Source organism: Canis aureus, chromosome 6 (genome assembly GCF_053574225.1).
Source record: "Canis aureus isolate CA01 chromosome 6, VMU_Caureus_v.1.0, whole genome shotgun sequence".
NCBI lineage: Eukaryota > Metazoa > Chordata > Mammalia > Carnivora > Canidae > Canis > Canis aureus.
The window spans coordinates 74,179,121-74,199,608 of NC_135616.1; the positions used below are offsets into that span (position 1 = coordinate 74,179,121).

General features: G+C 51.5%; 1 protein-coding gene across 2 annotated transcripts in view; it reads left to right on the forward strand.

The window, feature by feature from the left end:
- PLXNA2 (plexin A2) overlaps positions 1 to 20,488 on the forward strand; it is a 205,696-nt gene that overhangs the window by 105,286 nt on the left and 79,922 nt on the right. The window lies entirely within an intron of this gene.

Below are 20,488 nucleotides of genomic sequence, written 5' to 3' on the forward strand. Positions count from 1 at the left end.
GAGGCTTCTTCATCTGTGGGCTGGGGTCCTAGGTGCCCGTGCAGGGGAAAAGGGAGCTAGGTCCCACTCCTGCTGGCTGTTTGTACAAATGGCTCAGGCCTTTTATGCAGGAGATGTTCCATGAACATGGGGGTCCCATGAGATGGGAAGCTGACCTCGGGTTGCTTGCAGATCAGCCTGGGCTGTGCTCACTGCGGGGGAAAGCAGTTCTGTGCTCCTTCTCCTCTGGCCTGCTCGTTTCCAGAGCCGCACTTGCCTGCATTTTCCAAGCTGGCCCTTTGATCTTTCTGTAGCCTGCCCAGTTCAGGGACCCCAAGTCCCGAATTCATGGTTTGCACTGCCCCATGGTTAAATTCCCAGAGCCTTTGCCACTCCACAAGGAGCAACCTCACTCCCCCTCCTGGTTATTCCCACTCCCCGCTTCTTCAAACAGGTTGGGGTTTGAAGGTGTGTCATCGGCTGTTGGTGGCTTAGCAAACAGTCTGGGTTCAGCCTCTGTCCCTCAAGTAATATTTAATGAGAAGAGGGAGATGGGCAGACATGAGAGTCGAGCAGAAAGAAGATTGGAAAGAGAAAAATGAACAGAGCGGAGAATGCCGTCTTAGTTAACCACTCAGCTTCCGAGCAATTTATCAAACAACCTTTGAAAACCTACCGTGAGCACAGAGTTCATCCTGACAAAAACCACACATATGCCAGGGAAACAGGAGTGTGATACAGTATGCAGAGTGCTGGGGATGCCTGACAGGTGCTACCCAACAGTCTATGAGTCAAGGAAGGCTTCCTGGAGGAGGTGTCGTTCTAGGTGACTCATGAAAGGAGAGGAGCTCACCAAGTGGAGCAAAAGGCAAAGGAGGATTTCTCAAGTGAAGGAAAGCACAGCGGCATGAAAGAGGTCAGCGTATTCAGGGACTGGTCCCCCCAATTTGTTATTGTTGGGGCTGAAGGAAGGCAAGGGTTCGGAGGTTTCAGTGTTCAAAGAATATCCGTGGCACACAGGCAGCGAGCGGACTTTAGTTGGACACAACCCGCCTGCCACAGTCCTTGGGAGAACCTCTCATGCACCAAGCACCCAGTGTCTTAATAAACACTTGTTGAAGGTTAGGAAGAGAGGGCGAGGAAGACGGGAGACAAGAAAAGAGACAGCATGTGGAAAGGAGACACTGAAGGATAATGCAAAGAGCTCATCTCTGGGGACAGATCGGCCTGTGTTCAAGTCTTGGCTCTGCTGTTCTTCGGCAGGGCCTGGCTCATCCTCTCTAAGCCTCAGGTTTCTTTTCTTTTCTTTTTTTTTTTTTCTTCAAAGATTCTATCTACCCAATTCATGAGAGACACAGAGAGAGAGGCCCAGACACAGGCAGACGGAGAAGCAGGCTCCCTGCGGGGAGCCCGATGCAGGACTCGATCCCAGGACCCCGGGATCACACCCTGAGCTAAAGGCAGATGCTCAGCCACTGCGCCACCCAGGCACCCCTAAGCCTCCGTTTTCTTCTCTGTAAAGTGAGGGACGCAGTAAGACCTGCCTTATTAGGGCTGCTGAGCTGAAGGGACAGGTCCCTGCAAAGTGGCTGGGACAGAGCAAGAGCCAAACCCTGCAGGCAGCCCCAGCTCCACCCTCTTCCTACTCCCCGGTTAACTCACCAGCTCCCTGGTTCACTGCCACTGAGCCCCCCATAACTAACACGTTGCTCATTTTTCTTCCTTAAGTCATCTGCCAGTTGCATCTATTTCTAGCCTCTGTCTTAGGAGACAAGAATAAGGAAGGGAAACAGATAACTGCAGAGGCTCATTTGCCAATTGTCAGCTCCTGCCGTCAGCAGAGCTCGCTGCCTGCTTCTCCCTGGGTGCCTGAAAAAATCACTGTGACCTTTTATTTACTGGTTGATCTAGTCAGCTCAGGTCTCTCCGCCTCCCCCCTCCTCTCCAGCCCACCCTCCACCAGCCCAGCGCCAGCTTCCTGCCTCCCGTGCCCCCCATCCCACTGCGGGGTGGGCATGCTCTGCTGGTCTCTCAGAACCTCCCTGGCTTCATGATCAGATTCTTAAAAACCTGTGGGCACAGACGAGACGAGGGGAAGCGGAATGACCCATCTTTTCTGCTCCGTGCATCCACCAGGGGCGATTTTTGCCTCTGATCCTCTTCCACAGGCCTCCTCTTCATTCCCATTTCGCCAGGGAGCCAAACTGAGGTAGGTTTAGGCCAGCAAGTGACACGCCCCAGAGGGAGTGACTCCGTGAGTCGCAGAAGTCCCTCCCAGGCCCCCACCCACATTTTGCCCTGTGAGCTTTATCAGGCATGTCCTCTTGCATCCCCTTTCCCCAAAACCCTGGCCTCTCCTTGCACCTCTTCTGGCCGCTGGCCTATGTTGGCGAGTGGCTGTTTCTGTTTTTCTTTCTTTGCCTCCCTCGGCCCAGCCATGCCTTCACCTGTGGCCCTTCGGAGCCAATTGGGCTGAGGGGTGCAGCCCTGGGGATGTGGGGGTGGAAGTTGAGGGTGGAGACAACCAGGGTGGCGACAAGGAGATCGACACAGCTAACAAGTGGGTGCTGACAAGAAGACATTCCGCAGAGGTCCCAGGAGGCCAGGAATGAGACGGGCAGACCCAAACTGCCTGTCCTTGCTGAGCTGCAAGAGTTAACCATGTGTACAGTGTGTGTGTGTGTGTGTGTGTGTGTGTGTGTGTGTGTGTTGCACACAGATATGTCCCTGTATCATAAACCCCCAGACCGGCTTCCAAAAACTTTACCCAAGGTAGAGTATGGCTTTCTTACTCCATCACCGTCAGGCCATCTGCCGTGGGGGTCCCAGCCTTCCCTGCCCATCTCAGAGCTGGCCGGCCGCATGGCTCTCTCAAATTTCGGGAAAGGAATTTTAAAAGCCTCTTGTGCAAGTCAGCTCCCTGCTTTCCAAGCTCTCTTCTTGGCCCTTGCTGTCAGCATCAATTTTCTGCAGGGAGTGATTTAACCTTCATTTATTCATTAATTCTTTTTTCCCTTTAACTTCATTAGGTAAGATTTATAAAGGTGCTGAATTGGAAAGGTCACCTGTCCCTGGGCCCAGGACATAGTGTGCCTGCATCCCTTCTCATGAGCTTCCTTCCAGGAGCGCTCTGGACGTAGGGAGAGGAGGCGAGTAGCAGAGGAGAAAGTCAAAGCAGAGCCCGTGGCTCCCGGGGAAGGCAGGGCAGGCGAGGGGAATCCAGGCGCTCCGAACACGCTGCTCCGCGTTACCTGCTTGCTAGTGGGAGGCCCGGCGGCAGCGGGGAAGCGCAGGCTCCGTTAAGAACCTCTGCAGTCCCGGCCCCAGCTCTTACTACATTGACCTTTGTCAAATTTATCTAATCTAAGCCCTCAGTTTCCTCTTAGATAAATTGTCAATAACCATAGACTCTACTTTATCGGGTTGTTGCTGTTGCGGGGGATTGAACTGGCGATGTACATAGAACGATGAGCTCGGTACCCGGCACATAGCAAACGTTCAGTAAGTAGTCGCTTTTTAAAAAGATCTTTAAATAAATAAATAAATAAATAAATAAATAAATAAATAAATAAATCTTTAATCATCCCAGCCGAACCCTGGCAGTATTGGGCAATCCTTAGCTCACTAACCGCTAGAGACTGGCTCACGAGGAGTCTGATTTCTCCAAGAAAAGCAGGCCACATAGTCCATGATTGATCCCAGCTCCAGAACCACAGGAAAAGCCTAAGCTCCTAGAGGAGCCAGGAAAAACCAAGCCACTGCTTGGTTCAAGATTGCTTCCTGAGGCCCCAAGATTTCTGCAGGGAGCCAGGCTAAGCCGGCATCCTGCTCTCAGCCATGGCCTGGCCACGCTCGCTGCCTGGCCCACCCAGTGGTTGTCCATAGTCACGGGCCTTTCCCAAGCCTCTGAGACCTGCTGGGTTCAGCCTTCGGCCATCTCATGTCAAGGACTTTCTCATTAACAGCCTCCCTACATGAAGGAAAAACAGACGATAGGCTAAAGTACCATGCAGGTGTTTTGAACTTGTAGAAAGCTGGGAGTGTCCACTTGCTGCCACCTCCGTGTGTCCTTGCTCCTTATGTCCCCAACAGAACTCAGAAGCATCCCAGTTCACTCCAATCAGAATGTATTCAGCTCTCAGAGCTTCTTTAACTTCATGGTAAAAGTGACAAGATCTAATAAATATCTGGCGTCTCCCCCATTAGGCTCTAAGCTTCTAGGAGACCAGATGCAGGTCAGAGGTACCCTGTCCCCTCCCAGCACCGACTGTACACTCAATCAGTGTGTGAGAAAACAATTTTAATAAGAAAGCATGGAGGAAAGCCGGCAGGCAAACCCATTCTGTGGGCCAAGCTGAGAATACTGGGTTTGAATATGATCACAGAGGATTACAAGAATCAATTTTATTTTATCAAATATTCTTAGAATTAGGGCCTCTGGAATGCAACATGCAAATGTATGCTCAGAGTGCAAATTGGAGCAGGCCCAGGTTAATGTAGAAAATTCTAGCCACCCTCACTTGGTTCCAAAGTCCCTTTCCCCACACCTGGGATCACCTGTTTGTTTGCACTGAGATGTAATTTGCAACAGAGGAAAGGAGCTCTGGGGCTGCAAAGATGTGCCCAGCACCTCCTCCGGGCCAGCTGGGATGCAGAGCAGAGCTGAGGGCCGGCCAAGGGCAAGGGGCCTTCTGAACAGTAGCCTCGGGAGACTTACAGTGCGAGCCTGGTCCCAGGGCCACCGGTCCTCCTTGGTATGCAAATCACCTCACATGTATGATATTAGTTCTGTCCTCACGCTCCTGGATTTAATGAGATTCTCCGGGCATTGTTAATAAACAATGCTTGACCTTTTTAGAGTGGCAGCATTGTGTCATTTTATTTCGCCGACGAGGGTCTTACACACCAGGCCATTTGGTATAGTTATTGTGCCATTTTCAAGTGAATTCAGTGAGCCCTGTGACCCTCACGGTACCCACTGGGGTCACTGGAGAGACTATGATCACTGAATAGCCCTGAGAGGAAGTGACCAGTAATCATACCTGAACTTCAGGGCATTCCTCATGAGCTGGGTCCTTCCAGCTCGCGGCCACCACGCCTGGCATCTCAGGGCACTGTCGCTCCTCGCACCACCTCGGCCTGCCTGGGGACAGTTTCCTGTCCCGGTGATGCAAGCTAAGTCAGTACTAGGAATTTGTAGGGAAGAAAGAAGGCTTCACTTGACCCTCTCTCGTTGGGCTCGTGATCACATAAGTATCCATCAGTGGTGTACTTGTCTAGTTCCATTTTTTTAAAAGATAGATTTATTTATTTATTCAGGAGAGACACAGAGAGAGAGAGAGAGGCAGAGACACAGGCAGAGGGAGAAGCAGGCTCCTCGCAAGGAGCCCGATGCAGGACTCGATCCCAGATCTCGGGATCACGACCTGAGCTGCGGGCAGGTGCCAACCGCTGAGCCACCCAGGTGTCCCTAGTCCAGTTCCATTTTGCATGAAGTTCGGTTGCTTTTCCGGCGGCCCTAGACTAACATCTAGTGGCCACGGGGTAACGGTGGTCGGCACAGTACGGGCAGGGAAGCCGCACACACAACTCGGTGTTTAAATGTTCTCCATCTGTAGGGTCAGCGGGACTGAGCAGATAGTGCCCTGTCATTCCTGAAACTCTCAGAATAGTGGTCCCTCAGGGGACACCTCTCACTTCAGTGACGGAGCAAAGGTGATTGACGTTTTCCTGAGTCCAGTGACGAGCCTGGTCCTTCTCAGTCCGGCTCACAAGCCCTCCTTTCCTCAGGGACGGCCTTTGGCTCGGGGGTGTCACTTTCCTGCATCCTAAGGCTACAGTCTTGAATGTATAAAAATTACTTGAAACATAAACAATGACAGACAACCATTAGAGGAGAGTCATCCTTTTACACTGTAAAAATAGAGTTGGGAATTGTCACTTTTAAGAGATAAGAGAGAGACATATGTGCGGAATACCAAGAGACTCTCATTTGCCTCTTAACATTAAATCTAAATCATAAAACCATAGACGAGAGAGCCTTACATTTGGATCTTATTTTGTTTTCCTGTGTTCGTGAGAAGCATATGGAAGGTGCCAAACACATACACTCGAAAAACATATCATTTCCCTGCACTTTGGTTCCCCCGACGGTAAAAATGAAGGAAGACTCCAACTGGCTGGCCTCTGGGTGTCTGACTTAGTGGCCGACCTTGGCTCGGTGAGCTTTCTCAGGGTCAACTATTGGACAGTTGCCATTAGGACACTTGTGTGTGGGTATGTGAAGCCCCCTGTCTTCACCTTTTTTGGCTCTGAATTAAGAGATGTAAGAAGTCACTAAAATGTGCCACAACGTGGACAAACCTTGCGAACATGCTGCTAAGGGAAAGAAGCCAGCCACAAAACACCACATAGCGTCTGCTTCTATTTATGGGAAATGTCCAGACTGGGAAATCCATAGAGACCAAGTCGACTGTGGTGGGTTGCCCAGGCCTGGAGCAGGAGCGGGTGTCCGGGAGGTGGGAGAGGGGGCAGGCAGAGGGAGTGGCTGCTAATGGATATGGGGTTTCTTTCTGGGGTGATGAAAATGTTCTCCAATCGCTGGTGGCGATGGTTGTATGGTTCTGTGAATCTACCAAAAACCATTGAATGGTACACACTTCAAGTGGGTGAATCCTATGAAATTATGAATTATGGTTTTATGAATTATATCTCCATAAAGCTGTTATTGGAAAAAATGTTAGGAAGGCTGGGCTGTAATTGTGTAGCTACGACTCACCCTCACCTTCCCCTGGTAACCACCACCCAGGAGGGCACGGGCAGCCCACCAGGGATGATGCCCGGGTGTAGCATCCAAGAGGTCTGCCATCCTTCTTCCCATTTTCTTATCCTTTCCCCATCTTCTCCCTGCTGTGCCCCTGCCTCAGTTTCCTGCTCTTCGTATTCCTTCCATCTCCCTTCCCTTTTTGCCTTCTCTCTCTACTGATCCCACCAGCCAATTGGCCCTCCTTCCCCCCAGGAGGCTGAAAAGGGGAGGCAACAAGCGATAACAGTGAGACTTAATCATAACTGTAATAATAAATTATTAATATTATTATAAGTTATTATCAGAGCTGTCCAGGACTTCATTTAATCTCTACAACATCCCTATTAGGGGGATAATTATCTGCGTTTTATAGATGAAGAAACTGAAATCAAACAAGCAGAGGAACATGCCCAAGCTTGTCAGGAGCGAAACCAGAATTCAAGCCCAGGTCTTTCTGGCCTCCGAGTCTATTCTTCGAAGCATGATAAGACCTCACATATGACGTTGGGCTTCGTTATTTATTGATGAATCACAATAGAAGTAATTTGATGGGGTTCCGAACTCCAGTGTCTAAGATCTCATCTGTTGGTCTGATATTTATGGCCATTAATGGATGGTATCTGTGCGGCTCTTCCATTCATTATGGTTTTCATTAAGACTCTAATCCTGTTTAGAAGTCTGTTTGTCATTTTTAACTCCTCTGTTTAATCTTGGGCGGCCCTAATCCTTCTTCACTACACACCCGACGGAGACAGCTCCTGATGGCTCTTCCTACCCACAGTTGTGTGCAGGCGGGCGCAGAAGTGGGGTAGGAACGGCTGCGCGTTACGAGCGCGTGTGACATGAATGTGTGTATGGAGTGGAGTGTCGGCGTGAGTGTGTGTGTGTGTGAGTGTGCTGCTGTGGAATGTGCGTGTGTGGTATGAATGCGTGTTTGTGTTCACGAGTCTGTTTGCATAAGAGCACGAGTTTGTGGAATGATGGGCCCTCAGCGTGTGTATGTGTGTGTGTGTGTGTGAGAGAGAGAGAGAGAGAGAGAGACATAGTATTTTTTTTGTCAGAAGCACAGGAATTCTTGAGTTGAGGCCCTGCCATTTGTTCCAAAGCGCAGGGACCGCCTGCCCCCTCGCATTCAGTACATATAAGCCCCCATCCCCGACCCGAGGTGAGAGGCTGTAGGGAGTCCGGAAAGGGGTGAAGGGCCCACCCCAGAGACGATCTCGGAAGTTGGAGGCACTCTTGTCCCTCATCTGGACCTTGAGGCTCCCCTTAGGGCTCCCCTGCAATGAAAATCTCCCTCCCCTGGCCTTGCTGGTTTATAGCAAACCTCTTCCAGTGGGCTGTGCTTCCTTGAGGGGGGCCTAGAGTTGTTTTACTTTCTTGATCCTTATTTAAAATGTCTACTCCCAGTGGAACCAGTAAGAAAAGATATCTGAATGGGGTATCCTTCTGGTCTCCTTCACGATCCCCAGAACACACCCCAAAGCTCATTCTCTCCACTTTGCCTTTCGATCTTTTCCTGATCTTTTCCTGCTCGGGACTCTTCGCCCTGCCTTCCTCGAGTCCCACACTCTCCGTGGTGACTTCCCTGCTCCTCAGCCCACACTGGATTCCGACTTTCTTTGTGCCTCCCACTGACCACCCCCCTCCCCGTCCCCGCAGGGCTTATAAGAGGCATGCTATTTAACCCTTAAAAATATTCTATCTTTGGCTCAGCTAGGCTCAAACTCCAGTGGACCCACACCACACATTTTGACTCTCTGTTCCCCTGGAGAATTTGGGCATCAGGGCTGCCAGATATGATGGTTCAGGTTGTGTACTGCACAACAGCATCAGGCTGAGGGGCAAGTGGGGGCTGAAACTGAGTCCTCGCTCATCTCTCCAACCACGCAGGGCCTAGAGGCGAGGACTTTTTCCAATTGCACACAAGTGCTGTACTGGCTAGAGGTGGCCCAGAGAGGGAGCTTCGGAGAGTTCAATGCTGTTGTCTGGAGGCCTCCAGTAGCAGCCAGAAGAATGTTTAATGAGGGCACAGAGAGGGCTGCCTCCCCTCCCTGGCCCCGCGTCCTCTTCTGCAAGGCCTTTACCCCCTCTCTGATTAATCCCATCGTGTTCTGATCACCACTTAACTCCGCTTGCCCTTGCCCCGGTCCAGCTTAATTTTCCCTTCTCAGTGTCTGCCTTTTAAGTATCCTAAATCTTGTTTTCACATCTTTGTTATGTCCTTCCAACTAGTTAGCAAGCTCTAGGAGGGCAGAGAGCGTGTTTCCATTTCCTTTGCTCTTGGGCACCCCTGTGACATCTATCCGAGGACTCCACCCTCAAGGGGGGCCAAATCAGTGTTGATACAACCGAGCCACCCGCTGAAGGAGAAACCAAAAGCTCTGTGCTCGGAGCTGGGGCATTGACCCCGTTCCCCAAACACCAGCTCAGCCAAGTGTCTCCGGAGACGTGAACACATCCACTCAGCCTCTCTCCAGGCTGTGGACCGAGTTAACCCTGAAATGCCTGTAAAGATTAGAAGATTCTGGAAAAGCTCAGCCTGTCTCATGGTCTCTCTCTAGGGTGACCCAAAGTGCCGGACGGGGAACTTAAGAAGTGGTCCCAGCCCTTCACCAGATTAACCTTTGGTAATCACTCGGTGAATGATAGATTAGATTTCTAGATGACAGTGGCCTGGCAGGGCCTAATGCTGCACCCGTCTGGGCCCGTATTTGGTTTGGATGACCGGCAGGCCCCGTGAAGGCAGAGTGACCCAGGAAACGGGACACTTAGCCGGTCTGTGACATCTTGGCTTGATTGTTTCCCCTATAGAATGATGGGTAAGGCTCCCCCGGTGGCGGGAGAAGTATCTCCTGCCTTTCCTTCCTGAAGACCTCCAACTCCGAGCCCTTGGCTGACCCCCTTCACTTCCATCTCCACCTTTCAGCATCAATGCCTTCCTGCCCCCCCGCCCCCCCGGCCTCCTCAACACACTGTCACACTCCAAAATAAAGCATTCAGGCAGTCACTAAATAGCAGTATTGATGCTCCATCCCCACATGCCCTGAAATGATAATGCATCACCCGTGGTGCGCATCCAGACGGAGCCAGATTACGCTCAGGTGGTTAAAAGTCCAGGTCTAATTAGAGTTCCAGGGAATCAAGCCATTGTATTATTAATGATTCTCCAGCAATGTTCTGATTAAAACAGTAATTTTAATAAGCACAGCTCGATGCTAAGTGTTCACTGAGCACCTAATTACATCAGTTATAACTCCAAAATTATTTAAAATTCCCCCCCTTTTTTTTTCTTTCCAGCAGACCCGGCATGCACTAAATAAAATAGAGACTCAGACAACTTGGTGATTATTTGCTCTAATTAATTTCCTAAGCACCTGTTTAAATTTTTTTTAAAAAAAGGAAAAGAATCTTTTGTTTCTCTTCCATTTCCCCAAGTTCCCCTCCACCCCTTTCGATCCCCGACGGCTCCCGTGACATTGGTTACATCTGAGGCAGCCGTTGAAGGAGGCCAGGAATAGAAAGCAGCGAGGGAAGTAAAGATTCAAACATTCCCCGCCTCTACCCTCCAGACAAGGGGGAGAGGTTGCAGAGCTGTAATCCCCATCGATTGGGAGACAGGAGCACCCAGAGGGCTTCTCACCAGGAGCCAGGCCTCACGACACCCTTGTCTTCATTAGACCAGCTTGGAATGTGGCATGTAATGATTGTGCTCACATCCCCTGAGGCCTCCCGGGGCGGGGTGGGTGGGGTGGGAGGTGGGGGAGGCAGTTCTCAAGTTCTTTTGACCCATGAACAACTGGAGTTGGAAAAGAGACCGCACCCTTGTACATTCCGTGGAAGGACACCAGGGCCCTGGAAGGAACAGTCAGCTGAACCCTCTGCAGGTCGATGCCCAGAGGTTTCTTTTTTATTTAAAATCATGTTATCAGTAAGTCATCAATCTGTCCCTGGCAGTAACACAGATGTGTGCCACCAGCCAGATCCCGAACCGTGCAGGGTTGGGGCTCCCACTTCGTGTGACCGTCATGAAAACGTGCAGTTAGGAACGGTGGTCCTTAGCATTCCCATGCCCACCGGCACACTGGGGGATGGCACCAAGACGCCGCTTTATTTTGCCTCCCGCAGTCCCCTTGCCTCTGTCTCCAGTACCTGCTGGAGGCTCCTCAGCTCGCTCTTGAATCATAACACCAAGGCTTTCAAGTCTCAACCACAGTCTCAATCCAGAGTTATAATGTCCAGTTCCAGACCAGAAGTAAAGTTCTGGAAGCCTTGACCGCAGCTCAGCTGTCCCCCGTCTTCCAGCCTGGGCCTCCTGCGTGCTCCCCTCTTGGAGCCAAGAGGGATGTTTCTGCTCTTTTTGTCATTTATCCTTGCCCCACCCGAGTGTTGTCATTGACCCCTTCAAGGAGGCGGAGAGGGAGGGTCAGAGAGACCCTTTTGCAACTTGAACTGGAATTGTCACAAGATCGCCTTCTGCTCTCTGAGCTGGCTAACAGCTCTGACTCTCTTGGGGCGAGGTCCTTCGTGGGCCCTTGGACACCCCTCTGCTGAGCTTCTCTGGCTGCACATCCCATAAGTTGGGCATTGTTTCCTGCCTTCTGCTCTCAGGCCTGATTTTCCAGCTCTTCCTTCCACATAGAACCCACCTCCACGGGTTTCTTCTCTTGGACAGGTCATCAGAGGTGTCCAGGCCACTGTCCTTCTGAGGTGTCCACAGCTGGATCTGGTCCAAGGAAGCACTTGCACACCCTTGGCCTGCCATGGGGGAGGAGTGCTCAGTGACTCCCCAGGGTCCTGCCTTCACTCTGCTTCCTAAGAGCTCCTCAGCAGCTGAGTCTCTGGATTTCTTGCCTACTGGATTTCCCCATCCACTCTCTCCCCTATAGTCCAGGGCATGTGTCTCCAGCTTTCCAAGTGGGCCTATTAAGGGGTGGCTAGGTCACAGCATTCCGAGGGCTTCCTCCAAACATCTCACAAAATGTCCTCCTTTTTATTCCTCAGTCCTTGTATTTCTTTGATCTCAGGACAGGGACCTAAGATGAAGGGCAGAAAAATCTTGAAAATCTACTCTGAAAGATTTGTGTGACAGCCTGCCGTCTTAGCATGCGGCATTCGTTATAACTTGGTGTTTCGCCAGCTGGATGCTTTAATTTTGATATTTGATCATATTTACAAAAATGGAAACTGAGGCTCAGAGAGGTTAAGTGGTTCACCCAGCACAGCTGAGTACAGGGCGATGCTGAGCCAAGTTCTTCTAACTCAGTCATGTCCTTTCCATGACACGACACACTGGGTTATAAACTAAAAGTCTATTTAAAAAGAAAAAAAAAAAAAAAAAACCACAGACACACAAAAAAAAACCCCTTCACATCACGTAATGGATCCCAGCAAAATGCCAGGGGCGTCAGCCACACCTAGAGAACCTTCACATAGTTCTTAGTACATTTACTTAAGAAGCTTAAAATAAAACCTGGATCACTGGGCAAGTGTGATTAGCTTCTCAGCAGGTATTTATAGACCTAGTTTGTGTAAGAAAGTGAAGTTGGAGCATACAGGGATATCTCATACCAAGAAGTAAAAAGCAGAGCCCCGTGAGTAACCTAAAAAAGATAGAGTCCTAAGAAGAGTTTACAAAGTGCATTAGAGTCCTGCCAGCTGGACAGGTAGTCAGATTCTAAATTTAGCAGGAGACGTCATAGAGGTTGATCAAAGAAGGCTGCGTGGAAGAGGAGCAGCCCAGGGGTTTGCACATGAGCAGGAGACGGGAGGCCATTCTGATTAGCAGGAATGTGTGAGCAAAGGGGGCCGTCCAGAGCACCAGAGGCCACTGTGCCCAGAGTGGGGGTTGACACCGGCAGAAGGAGTCTAGAGTGGACATGTCAGCCTGGTTGGTGGGGGGAACAGAAGTCAAAAGCCTCAACTATCAGGGTGGGGTGGGGGTAGTGCATTTGGACTATAAACATTATCCAACATGCCATGTTTCTCGTCGTTTTTGAAAAAAAATTTTTTTTGTTATTATTTGTTTTTTTTTTAGCTGAGGGCATCATTTTAAAACCATTGCCTTTTGGAAGGCTTCCGTGATTTTCCCTTTGCTCCTGTAGCTGTGCTACATCTCAGTCATGGCGCTAATATTTCATTATAATTTGGGGGGCTTATCTGTTTTCCTGTCCACACTCGGAGTACCTGAAGATTAGAGCCTCGTCTGCTCAGCCTTTGAACTTCATGCCCATGCAGCATACGTAGCATGTGCGTAGTACGTACCTGTGAATAACAGGTAACCCCTGTAAGCCAGGCACCAGCCTACTGGTTTCCTAACCCGTGCCACCCTTTGTGCCTGAGACAATTAGGTGTAGAGGTTTGGAGCACGAGCTCTGCAGCCCGTCTGACTGGGCTCGAATCCCAGCGCTGCAACTTGCCGGCTGTATGACCGGAAATGAATTTACTGAGACTCCCTGCGCCTCTGTTTCTCGCTCATCTTCAGACAGCGAGTCTTATATAAATAATGCCGTTATTATCTCCACGTCACGAGTCAACCACTGAGGCTTACCTGAAGAAGGTGCCCGAGGTCACACAGCTCATCAGCGAAGGGGCTGGGATGCAGACCTGGGCGGTCTGACCCTAAGACCTGGGCCCTCAGCCTCTCTGAAGGAAAGGAGAAATGAGGGTGTGCAGGACACGTCTGCTGTGTGGAGAATAGAAGGGAGATCCACGGGGCCTGCAGCCGGGGCAGGTGTGGGGCGGGGGGCAGCAGGGATGCTGTGACAGGGACAGGTGGGCGACACGTGGGGAAAGAAGAAACGCAGCATGTCTCCTTCTCCTCCTTTCTGCTCTGTTTCCACCACCCTGGCCTTCCACGATGTTGCCTCAGGTCACCTGTCCTGCCGGTTCCCTGGCTCTAACACTGCTCATTCCTGGAATCCTCTCTGCACCTCCTCTTGCGCAGTCTTCGCTCATGCTCTTCTCTCCTCGGGGGCTGTTCCTTCCTCCATCCCCCCCTCTCGAAATCTCACTGAGTTTCCAAGGCCTACCGCAAAGGGTGACGCGTTCCTGGTCCGTCCAGCTCAAGGTGATCGCTCTCGGCTAGGAGCCTGTCCAATGACACTTGGACTTACTAGTTTGCCCACCAGAGGCACCACGGGACCATGACTAACTTGTAATCATAACTCCATAGTAGGAGACTTGATACCTACTGTTGGGTGGTATCAAGACTTGGGTCTGTTGGGTGTATGAAGAGATAAAGGAATGATTCATACCTGGATGGACTAATGAATAAGTGAATGAGTCAACAAGCCAATGAACAAAATAAACACCAATTGTAAAAGTCAAGTTATAAAGCACCAAGTTCTTAACAACCGTAGGCCGGCCCCCTCGTGCGTGTAGATCCCAAGGCCGGGTCAGTCAACCCCTACTGACTCACCCTTGGGTGTAGTCACTGCTGCCCCAGTGGGAATGGTCTTTATCCAACTGACCGGTCTATGCAGATTCCCTGAGCAGCCCAACGGCTGAGGATCCGGCAAAGCACGGGAGCCTTGCTGCCTCCCCGTCACCACCCTGCCGGCATTGCCTGAATGAACAGTTGAGCTCTATACAGAGAGGAGATTTATAAAATTTAATGTAAGTGCAGGGGATTCTCTTTTTTTATCTTGCTTAGGCAGATATTTAACATGTACTGTCATCCAGCATCTCTCTGCCTCTGCCTCTCCACCCCTACACACACGCACACGGACACACCCGCGCACACACACTCATCCACTCACCTACTAATTTGTCCTAGGAAGCCGTGAGTGACAAAGAACTGCTCTGTCCTTCCCAAGGGAGCCAGCCACTTGGCATCTGATGAAAAAATCAGAGAGAATATTTTCAGATCTCATGTGTCAGGGAAGACAGGATGGCCAAGTCTCAGATGGTTAGAGAGAAGAATGGACAGATGGCTGAGAAGATGCCCTCCATGAGGTGCACTGGAAACCCAAATTTGGTTTTACAACACAAGACTCTGATGGCTTCTCGTCTGCTCAGACCTATCCAACACCTTAGGTGGAGAGATGGCCTCCCGTCTCGGATCCTGTGCCTGTGCGTAGAGCTAAGCTGGCTCTGACCTTTCCTATGTGCGTGGCTGTCTAGTGGGGTGGCCTCAAGAAGGGCTTCTGTGGCCAAATCTTACGCTTTTCAGTAGGGTTGCTCTCTCTAGGTCAAGGTGACCTGGGAACGTCAACGTGGAGGTCCCTTCATAACCCCAGAAGCAGATTCTGGGGAAGATACCAAGAATGGGAAATTAGTACACAAGGAGCCCCTGAGAACCTGCAAGCTTGTGTTTGTAAGCAGGAGTGCCAGCTTCAGAGCCAGAGGTGCAGTTGGGCATCAGGAGACAGAAACTGGAGCTTGGCTGGGAGGCAGTGCCAGGACCTCTGCCAAAAGGAGCTCATTCTTATGATCCCCTTGAGGAGCAGTGATGTCCTAACGGCCCCACTGTCCCTCTTATAGAAGGATTCCCTGAGTCTCCATCTCAAAACACGCTAAAGTCAGGCCCCACCTTCTTACCCAGACAAGAGCAAAAGTGTTCTTACTCCATATCCTGACCAGCCTCTTCTCGGGCCCTGATGATTCCCACCCCAAGGCTCACCTTCCCAACGTTATGTGCCATGGATGCTTCAAAGGGAATTTGGGATTAACTGGTGCTCCAGACCCTCTCCTCTTGCTCTGCTGGTAACTGGAAGGCAGGGAGAGCAGAAGTTGAGGGGATGGGGCCCTGGGACCATAGTCTAGAAGCTAGATGCCCAGCTCTTAGAGAAAATCAGTCTCCGTGTGGTAAGGTTATACTCGGGCTCCGTGCATCCTGGGGCCTCAGTGGAACCACCTGAACAAGCACGAGTGTGGAATGAACAGGAATGGATGGATAAAGAGTCATTCCTGCCATGTTTCTCCATCCCCCTGCCCTCATCACTCCCCGCCGCCCCGGGGTAAAGGAGCTGACGTTGACCCTATCGGGAAGGCTGTGGGATCTGGCTGATTCTAGGCATCTGGATCCCAGGTGGGAGATCTGTGCTAGTTACGTCTTAGGCCCAGTTTCTCAAACCCTCTCCTCTCCGATTTCCTATCCCACCTGCTTCTCCTAACTGAATAAACCCACAGTTGTCATGGAGACAACGTAGTATCGGCATCTCTGCTTCTTTGTAGATCCTTCCAAAAAAACAAAACTAGAAAGGGCCCTATTTCTCCCTCCCCTGTATTGCTGGCTCTGAACCTAAGAAAATACGGGGTGGCATTTGGAATGTCTACTCTGCCCGTTTGGTTTCCTACCCTCGTTATGCTTTTCCTTTGCCCACGTTTTACATGAATCCTTAGAAGACTCAGCTTGATTTGACTTCTTTCCGAAGAGGATCTTAGGTTTTAGTGCACGTCGGCCTCAGGTAGGATTAAGTCATTACTAAGGACAATAGTCGGAGTGGCTGTACTGCTCTTTATGCAAAGGGCAGGCGTAATTCTCCCCATTTGACACATGGGCAGTCCCAGCCCAAAGAGGCTAGGTGGCCTGCTCAAGGTCACTCGACACAGGAGCGCAGAGCCCGGGTGAGGGCCCTTTGCAGCTTTCCCTTGCAAACACTGCCACCTTCAGTGGGGTCTGCAGATAGAGACCGAGCGTGATAACTACCACTATTGAGCACCAACTGTGTGCACGGCTCTTGATGTGCAGGTGAGACCAAAGCCCTCAAACAGCCTTGTGAAGTCGGTATCATTATCGTCCCCACTTTACAGAGGAGGAAATTGAGGTGTGGGGGGAGCTGACAACTTAACGTCACATGGGGGTAAGCATAGGAACTAGCTCTGAAACTTGAGGACTGTCCCCTTCACTGTCCACCTTCTCCATCAGTGCAAAATATGGCCTCTCCCTGAAAAAGGAAAAAAAAAAAGGGTCCAGGAGAGGTCATTGCTCCAGTGCTCCTCAAAAGGACAAATTTCACCGGTCGGGGCCAGAAGTTTCTTTTTGCCACCGCCCTATCCCCTTTGACTCCTGTATATCCCTCTGCTGGGTTTTATGAATGAGGAGAAAACTGTCATTGAAAAGTTCAACCAACTTTGGATTCCACTCTCTGAGTGATAGATAGCTTTAATTACTCCGAATTACTCAGCCTCTCCACTCTTCTCCCCCAAGTCATTAAAAATAGATTTTCTCTTTGAACTCCACTCCGCCCTGAGGTCTCCAGATAGTCAGGAGTTCTTAGGAGACAGCCCCAGGGTCAGCTTCTGGTCAGAAGGTTGCATGTTGCTTTAGTTGCAATCATAGCCTCCAGAAACTCCAGCTGGTTTTCTGGGGGTTGGTGCCTCCCTTTTTCTTAAGGATATCGATTATGTGACTTTTCACAGCTGAGAGGACAGGCAGGAGGCTGGGCTGGTGTTTACTTTATGAGGATTTAAGGAGGTCTCACACTTGGCTATTGACTTTTGAAGAAGGCATCTAACACTGGGAACAAACCATCGTGAGTTCTTCCCATTAATTACTGGGAGGTGGATTCGTAGGAACGGCCAAAGCTGAAAATGGGAGCTCAGAGGTGCTCTGCTCGCTGATGAACAGGTGCTGTGGTGTCCATTAGAGGTAGGAAGCCGGGGCCCTGATGAGGGGAACCGGCTTGCCCTGAACCACACAGCTCACTCCTGGCCAGACCAGGGCAGAGAGCACCTTCCACCTCTGGGCTCGAGGCCTCCGTGACATTCCCAGGAGGCTCAGGATGGAAAATGTGCAATCTGCTCAGAGCCTGTCCTGTTATTGTCCTGGTCCTGGCCAACTTCAAAAAAGAACCCTTCCGCCGTCACCGGCCTCTCTTCCCCTTGGCCCTCTGACATCACCACATTTGTGGCATCTCGCTCCACATTCACCATCGGAATCGTTGCTAGCAAACTGGAGGGTACAAGGAGCTAAGAGGTGTGCAGTTGGTCAAGTAGGGGAACGTACAGATCCTCCCAGACTTAGGATGGGGTTACATCCCCCCAAACCCATGGTAAGTTGACCTGCATTCCGTACGCCTAGCCTACCGAACACCGTAGTTCAGCAAGCCACCCTAACGCGTGCTCAGAACACTCGCACTGGCCGACAGTTGGGCCAAATCACCCAACACAAAGCCTAGTTTATAATCGAGTGTTGCATCTCTCATGTAGCGGATTGGATACTGTACTGAAAGTGAAAAACCAGCCTGGTTATATGGGCACGGAATGGTTTCCAGTGTGCCGGTTGTTTACCCTTTGGGATCCCGTGGCTGACGGGGCGCAGTGCTCACGGCCACCGCCCAGCAGTGGGAGACAGCGCCGTACCACACATTGCTGCTAGCCGGGGAAAAGACCCAAATTCAGAATTCAAAATACGGTTTCTGCTGAACGCATATGGCTTTCACACCATCTTAAAGTCAAAAGATCTTACGTCGAGCCATCGTAAGTCTGTGATCGTGGTGTCCAAGGACATGCCGAGGCACTGCAGCTGGCACCTGATTTCTAGGAGAAAGAAAGGTGGCCCCGACAGCCAGCGCTTGGGGCAGCCTCAAGAGAGGGGGTCTTCACTCTCCAGGGTGACCTGTCTCCACTGACCCTCTGCCGACCCCACCCCCCCACTCCCAGCCTGGGAGTCAGACAAACCTGGATTTCAGTTCTGAGTCTGCCACCTGCAAGACATGTGACCTTGGGTGGGTTATTTAACCTGAGACTCTTTCCTAATGAGTAAAGTGAAGCTACGATTACCTTGCCTGCAAAGTTGGCATAGGATTAAATGAGATAATACACACCAAGTACCTGGCATGCAGTAGGTTCTGGCTAAATGAAAGCTAGCACTATTATTATTATTCCTGCTGCTTCGCTCCGTTCCACAAGCTCCGCCAACTGCCAGCTCAGAGCCAGGCGGTGCCAGCCAGGAGCCTGCCAGCCATCAGCAGGAGGCCTCAGGCCCTATCACCTCCTCACGCCTCATCCTTGGGGAGCAGACCTCAGGAGGGGCTTTCGTTGCTGCCCCAGACCTCTGCCCCGACCCATCCCCAGCATGGAGGTTTAGGTGAGGATGCGGCTTCAGGCATCCAATAGACAATTAGCTCTTTGCCTGAAAGGACAGCAGAGAGGAGCTGTCTTTTCCCACAGAAATTTGCTGAGCCGTAGAAGATATAGGACGAGGCATGTCAGGGGCTGGTGCAGCCCGCCCTGTCCTTGGAGGGTCCGCTGTGGCTTGGGCTGGGCCCTGGCTTAGGCCTCTCCGACCAGCTGCCCACACCTGTCTCCCTGTGAGGGCTCTGAACCCTGGCCCCATCGGGTGTGAAGGGAAGGACAGGGCCCCAAGCACTCAGGCCTCTCGAGGGTATTGTACCCATTGCCCCAGGCCGATGGGATTTGGGGAAAGCCTGTGAAGAGAGAGACTGCGCCCACCCACGAATCCCCCAGTGAACAATTAGTGGGTGCCAGCAAGCTACATAGAAGTGTGGGGATGGAGAAGCAAATTACCCATCCTCAGTTCCTTCCTGCCTCCCGAGCCTGGCACTGTCTGGGTTCACCTCAAACCTTGTCTATTCAAACTGTCGCCTGAACCTCCGCATCCTCAGGAAGGTCCCAGCATGGGCAATGGAGAGCTCTCCTCCCACTGGCCACCTTGCCACACTACGAGATGGAGCCAGGGCTAAGCCAGCCCTGAGGGGGCCTCTGTTTCCTAGTGGATCACATGGAAATCCTAACACACAACAACGCCCGACCAGTCTTCCTCCCTGGGGGGTTGCATGGATCAAAGGAGATAACAGTGTGGGAAAGCACCTGGAAAAGCTAAAACCCTCCCCTGGAACTGCGGTGACGGTGCCACGGACCTCAGTCCACCAGCCAGGCCTGGCCGGGGCCCTTTTCCGTCTGCCCTCAGCCCTGGACACACCAGAGCATTGGCAGCTTTGCTGGAAAAGTGGTCTGACCTGGGGAGAAAAGGAGAAAGGGGGTCTGAGACCTTCGTGCCTGGAAGGGGAGAGAGGGCCAGCTGGTGGGACCCCCGAAAGAAGGTAGCAAGGAAAGGAGCAAGCTTGGGGAGACAGTTGGGCGTCAGCTGCTGTGCGCCTCGCCCCGGGCCCTGGGGACCAGGAGGCTGTCGGTCAGGCCAACTGCATGCTCCGGCCAGGCTGTGCATGCCACCTCCCATCCTTACCACCTGGCTCCTGGCCACTGAGAAGGCCTCTGTCTCCTTCCTTGTGTCAGGAGGCAGGGGACACGTGTGGGGACAGGTGTACCATCTGGCAGGAGGAGGGGGGCACGGATTCCAGGGAAGCAGGGGATTAAATGCTCACTCTCTGAGGGGCCCCAACAGCCTGGAGAACAGCTTTTCCTTCTTTTCCCCCGCTCTCTGTGTGTCTCTCTCTTGCTTGGCTGCAGAGGAATCCTATAGGCCTCCTGAACCCTGAGCGCTAGGCCCCCCGAGGCCTTCTGTCCTTTGAGCCGTGACTGTCTCTTGCTTATACCTCTATTGTGCCGTCTAGCCCATTGTGTTGAGATGATCCGTTTCCTTGGTTTTATCCTCCAAGAAACCAAGAACTCTAGGAAGGCAGAGCATTTGGCCCCAGTGCCCAACGGAGAGCTTAGCACAGTATCAATGCGCAGTAAACGTTGAAGGATGCAGGGGACCCCGGACACAATCCGTGTGTGTTGTGCTGCTTCAACTCGTCTGTTGGTCCCGGAGACGCATCGGGGTTCTCAGGACCA